Below are 6,628 nucleotides of genomic sequence, written 5' to 3'. Positions count from 1 at the left end.
ACCACATCTCAGCATTCCCTTGCAGAGTTCTGCGAAGAACACGTGCACACCCACCAGCCCCGAGCCCAGCCATCTGCAGGAGGATAGCACAAGAGGAAGTCTAAGACCCTCTCTGACTCCCTTCCACCACTCAGAGGCAAATCACACCATCAGTCTTCAGGGGCTGGTAAAGACTGAACTTTTCTTCATACCTTTACTTTGGTCCATCTCCATTTTCTCTGCTGTTTATAAATTTGACATGTTGAGGCTACTGCTCTCATTTGTCATTAATACCTTTCACAGTGAAGTGACTAAGAATATAAATTTCTTGTGTCTGCCACCTACTGCACTGTGCTTTACTACAGAGCAGGACATAAAACAAGTTTATGGTGCCGTTTTATCACTAAGGACCAAGTGAAAGCAACCTGAGATGGGAGCTGTGAGAGAAAAGCAGAGCTTGTTTTATAAGGTATGGTTTATATTCTTACAGATTTGAGCATTACTTTTTCATGGCAATGAGACTTTGGGTTTTTTGTGGTTTCCAAATTAAAAATACGATGCACAAATGGGCCATACACCAAAGTCCTCTGTAAATTTTGCTATGGCAAATGTCAAACAGGGACAATGGTAGGGAAAGTGTGTTTTCCTTTTGCTTTCAGGAGTAACAAGGGGCATATAAATACTTAACTACTTTTGGGTTTGGGACATTTTCAATAAGGAACACCTGGAGAACTAGTTCAGCTTCTTAACCTTAAGCACAAAGCAAGGAACAATTCCCCAGTTAGAGCTCAGGCAGAAGAAAACAGAGCAGAGGCAAAGAAGCCCAGCAAGCCCCACTGTTCCGCAGGGGGCAAGGTGAGGTCTGCGGAGAGCAGCAGGAGCCACAGGCAGGTGCAGGCAGTGGTGCCTGGCAGGGGCGGCTGCATGGGCGACATCGGCCCTGGAAGGTGGGAGATCAGCAGGGCGAAGGTGGAAATAGTATCTCGACAAGGACAGAGGAGTAGGATTAATAGCAAGAGTGGGAAATGAGGATAGCCACCCTCCTTCAGTTTACAACATCAGGAGAGCTCCCAAGGTCTGGTAGGGGCAGCAATGCAGCAACTGGGGAAGCGAGGAGGGGCTGCGTAGCAAGGGAAGAGCCAGCGCACCTGCTGGGAAGGGTACGGAGAGAGGGGCACATGCAGCTAGCAATTACTCAACTTCTCCTTCACAACTAGAAGGGTCCTGGTGGCCTCTCTGTGGCCCTCATTAGCAGGGAGGGATTTGGGAAGCACGCAGCTAGCAAAAGAAAGGACAGTCCGCAGGAGCAAACCGTTCCCGTTCTGCTGAGCTCAGCAGCCACAGGGAAATCTTAGCTGCTTCCAAAGCTTTCAGTGAGCAGGAGCGTGCTGCGGCTGGACTAAGGCTTCCAAACAGAAATGACCTTACGTGTTTAAAACCTGTGTCTCAGCCTGAACTTTCTTGGCCTCAATATACAGCTGACGGGTCTTTTTGTAACTTTGCTGACTGGGATATCATCAGTTAGGCACAACATCTGCTGTCGCTTAAGAAGAGAAGCTGTTCCAAGTGTCCTGAGGGGAGCAGACCATAAGAAATGGCTGCACCGTGTCTAACCCTGTGTCCTGTCGCCAGTCGTGGCCACCAGCAGGTGCCTGGGGATGCAAAGCCTCCAGTGACACCTCCTGGTATGCACTCTTCCAAGAATGTGCAGCTTATGGACCTCTCCAGAGGGATTCAGGAAAATCTTTGCATTTAATAGCTCAACAGAATTTCCTGTCCAGGCTTTTACACAGTGTCCTCTTGAGATCGTGTAAATGCTATCATTCATAGCATCCTACAGCAAGGCTTTCCACCAGTTTAACTACATATTGTATAAAGATTCACCCTGTTTTGTTCAGTGTGAACTTGCCTCCTGCGAGCTTCATTGGCTGAACCCTAATTGTCCCACAGGGAAAGAAAATAAACAATAAACTTCTCTGGCTATTTATGGTTTTATATGCCTCTGTCACATATTGGAGCTTTTCTGGGCTGAAGAGTCCTGGTCTGCACAGTCTTCCTTCACATGGAAGATACTCCATACCCGTGATCTTTGCTGTTCTTCTATGAGCTTTTTCCCACTCTGTCTTTATGAGATGAGGCAAATAAAGCAACACATTTAATAACTGGGTGCAAAATACATCTAAACAGTTACTCAGTTTTGTTAGCAGCTTCTTCAGTCCTTGACAGTTGCTGCATCCTGAATAACTTCATACTATTTGTAAAGACTGATACCTCATCTGTCGTTGATACCTACTCCTAAGTTGCTCGTGAAGGCGAAAAACAGCCTTCTGACCACTTATTGAACGTTTACCCTTCTCTTCTGTTCCCTGTCTTTTACCCAGTTATTTAACCATGCAGCTGCCTTCCTCCTTATAATGTCTGAATTTCCGTAAGAGCCTTTGGTGAAGGACCTTGCCAAAAGCCTTCTGGAAAACCAGCAGTCAAGCCCGTATCAATATGCTTGTCAACTCCTAGAACCTGCAGGTTGGCGAGACAGGACTGCTCATCACAAAAGCCACACGACTCTGGCTCAGTATCTTATATAATGGTCCAAATCTGCATTAGATACAAATTAAACTTCTAATACAAAACCAAAAAGTCCCAGACATTTGATGTGCGAAAGGAAGAAGACAGAAACAGTGCAGTCAGTAATACTATTGGAGAAGAGTGCTTCAGCAGAGATGGTGTAAAATTATGGAGGATTAAGAAATATTTCAGAGGGAAATAGAAGTAGCAGTGATGAAATTTAACTTGAAGTAAATAAACACACATTAGCCTGAAATAATCCCATACTTCAATTACTGAGCACAATTACTGTGCTCTGAGTAGGCAGAACCTCTTCATAGGAGCAAACATAAATAGCAATATCAATTTCTGCCCCCCCTCCACCAGAAGTTAACAATACAGATAATGTATTTTTTAAATGAGCAGCGGAAAATCAAACATATGACATCTTTATATTCTTCAATGCTACTGTTGTATTTGAAATTATTTGCTAAAACAAAAGATTTTAAGACAAAGGGACTAGCTGAAATGGTAGCAGGCAGCAGGAAAAACAAGCTTTTACTGTAATATTTAGCAGTGTGAATGGAGAGAAAGAAAAGGAAAGAAGCGGTGTGTTTTACAATTATTGGGAAATATATTTAACATGTGTAAGTAAACTGTGGGATTCACTGCTGCAGGAGGCAAAATGTCTGTGATGACCTTGAATGATTAAATGATACATCCCAAAATATTGTGAAGGAAATCATATGGGCAAGGCCACAAACAGGAGTCAGAAAAAGATATTCCACATTAATCTGTAATATTAGAGAACTGACTAACAACAATAGGAATTATTAGTCTTTGAAGAACTTTTCACTGGATGGATCGGGACATGGTGGGGGGGTGATTTTCCTTTTGAAGATTGCAAAGTAATAAATATGAAATGTAAAAAAGTTTCTAGTTTTCAAATGCTAACTTAATCCCCCCTAAATTATAGAAGCAGCTAAGCCAAGCAATGTGTGATCAGCCAGCTAGCTGTCTGCAATATTTATGGGTGTCATGGGAATAACAGTAAATGTCAGAACTGAATGTATGCTGTCATGGCCACTAATGCAAAGTCACAGCAACTTAATTCTTCCGGTCTTCTTTTTAGTGATACAAGGCTTAAAATGGTTTTAAATGCATTTAGAGAGTTCTTTGTTAAAAACCATATAAATGTCCAAATGCTGGCATGTTTAAAAGATTTTGGAATAACGTATTATGCTAAACTGTTTGAGAATGGCTATGCATCGTTGTAAGTATCAGTCTGGCTTATTCATCTCCCAGACACTGTGAATTTGGACAATGAAGCCAAATCCAGAATTCTCATTTTGTTGTACCTGCCCTGACTTCAGTGGAGGACCTTCTTGAGCATGATCACAGGATTAACTGAATATAGGAACTTAAGAACACATTCTGCGTGATGGTGAATGCCTTTAACTTGGATTGATTTCAGAGGAAATTAACTTTAGGAAGAGCTAAGAATCCTCTAGGGATGACCTCTTTAAAAAAAACAACCACCAAACCAGCCACGACCCCCTACTCCCCCAAATACAAAATCAGACAAAATTCCTGACAATACGAGTATAGAAGTCCTGATTCGGTCATTCTACAACCTTGGCAAAGAGTGGGCTACCAACTCTTCCTTGAAGATGATCATACTCTGATCTCATAGCCATTGATACATGAGAGTTTCAAAGATGTGTAAAGAGAGCAATGAATTTCACTGCAACAATGATGTAGCCAGGAGATAGCTTTTAAGGACCAGATTATATGAGCATGTAACAAAGCCACTGACTTCCCTATTGTCATATTTTGTTTGCCATTTTACATGTAGTCATATTACAATAACGATAATTTTTCATTTCTGTGATTGATCTGTGAGGAACAAAACTTTGGGTTTATCTTGCCTGAGGTAGTTCAGATATTTACCCACCTGGATCTGAAATATCTATGCTCTTACGATCCAGCCACTTGTCCTACATCTTGGGAACACTTCAAAATTTTGCCAAAGTATGTCAAAAAAGAAGATCTGTGTGAATGGATAATTACAAGAGACAGTCATGTAAGGCTTGTCCTACCCTTAAAACTTTTTGTATCAGAAGATGCTTATCTAGCCAAATTGCTTTGCAACTCAGGCTGACCAGAACACACCCGTTGCTGCTGTAGCTCAGCTGACAGATAGTACTTTATTAAGATGCATTAGCTGGGTGGATTAGGACCACCGACTAAATTCCTGCGCTCTGCACCCAAAAATCATGAATTTTTGGGAGCATGAATTTATAGAGCACTCATCTTGATAAACATCAAAGTCATAAACCTCTTTCCTCCACAGACAATGGAGTAGAGCCCTATGCTGGGAGCCCTCACCAGCATCTTCTGTTCTGGTTCTCAAATGCTGACTTAGGGGGGCTGCCTGTCCTTGGAGCGAGTGTGCCCTGGGCTTGGGGGGTGTCACCTCGGTACCCTTCCTGCCCGCCCCCCCGCAGACTGCTCACCCACCAGACCCCAATTCACAGCACAGAAGGGTGCTGTCTGCATCCTGCTGACCCCACACCAGGGAACAGCAGGGAGTGAAATGAAACCGGTTTTATAGAGGGTGCAATTAAAGGAAGCAAGGGGCAGAAGTTCATCATCCCCCTTTAACAGGTGCTGAGTTTAGGTAAGCTGCTCTGATGACAGGACTGCTGTGCAGTTGGATAGCCACAGACTTCTGAACTTTGTGGAAGATAGGTCTTTGGTTTACATTTTGGTCACAAAGGATTTTTCTTCCCACTGAAAAAACACCTCAGTTACTTGTAATATTATTTAAATGCAGTCATTTTAGTACTGGCGAACACTGCAACAGACTGACAGCATGATAGTCTTAACAGGTCTATCCTGTAGAAATCTTTCTAATGTCTCAGAACACATTTTACAGTATTTCTTAGTGTAAAAATATCATCTTAAACCTCAGCTTTTAAAAAGGGGGGTTTTTTTGAAAGAAAAAAATTAAAAGAAATAAAAAATCCTGCCACAAAAATAGAGAATTCTAACATGTTTTATGGCAACGGTTTTAAATTAAACTGTTTCAGAATTAAAAATCCATTAATAGTGGAACAAAACCTCCCAGCATAAAGACATCTATCTAGGGATTCAATTACTGAAACTGCTTGCAATCAACTTACTTCAGTGGAATATCCTTTTTTCAAGCTTACAAGAAAAAAAAAAATTGAAATAAATCAGAGAAGTCAACACCAAAGTTTCTCTACGTCACAAAGCAATAAGGCAATTTAATGTGGTATTAACACATGAAACAGAAGTTAACTATGCTTTTCAAAGATCACTTAAAACAGAACTGAGAAAAATGGGCTGATGACATGTTCTTAGGCTCCCGTTCTAAAATTGTCATGTTCCATAGTTTCAGATGAGTCAGCTGAGTAGGAAAGTTGGTTGTCTTGTACTATGCTCGTGCTTCCAGACCTAATCCCATCCATAATTAAAAATAGAGATTATTTGTCAAAATTTGTCAAATCTGAAAACAGTTTTGAGTTTCGCCTTATCTGACTTATTAGCAAAGCATCTAGGTCCTTCTTTCCTTCCTAATTAAGATGACATGGATAGAAATATTCAATGTTTACTTATGTTGATTCAGAACAAATTAAAATGTAGTAGTAGGAGACTCTGCCTTAGCTGTGTTACAAGAGGTCTGGAGCTCAAAGATTTGTACTGCTATACATCAATAAGAAAATAATATCCATCCTTCTGCACTAGCTAATTATTTCTTTAACTAGAAAAAAAAATGTAAGAAAAATCACTTTTCTTCCAAAATGTTAATTCTCTAGGGAATGTTTTTCAACTGTTCTTTGTTACCTTCCTAACAAAACTGAAAATAATTACAGCAACACTTCTTACCACTCACAGATCTAACAAGCATATAATCATGGTAAGAACAGTTATTTTCCAGCTTTATAGTATATATGTACATTCCTCTTATGCATTTAGAGGTGGACTTTTTCAGCCCAGGAAGGGTGACTGTACGTAGCGTGTCTGGCCTTCTTCAAATTACAGGCTTGATAACGTAAACTGGTCACTTCCTCAACTAACT

Source organism: Falco biarmicus, unplaced genomic scaffold, assembly GCF_023638135.1.
Source record: "Falco biarmicus isolate bFalBia1 unplaced genomic scaffold, bFalBia1.pri scaffold_222, whole genome shotgun sequence".
Lineage (NCBI taxonomy): Eukaryota > Metazoa > Chordata > Aves > Falconiformes > Falconidae > Falco > Falco biarmicus.
Note: the sequence above shows the minus strand (reverse complement) of the source record.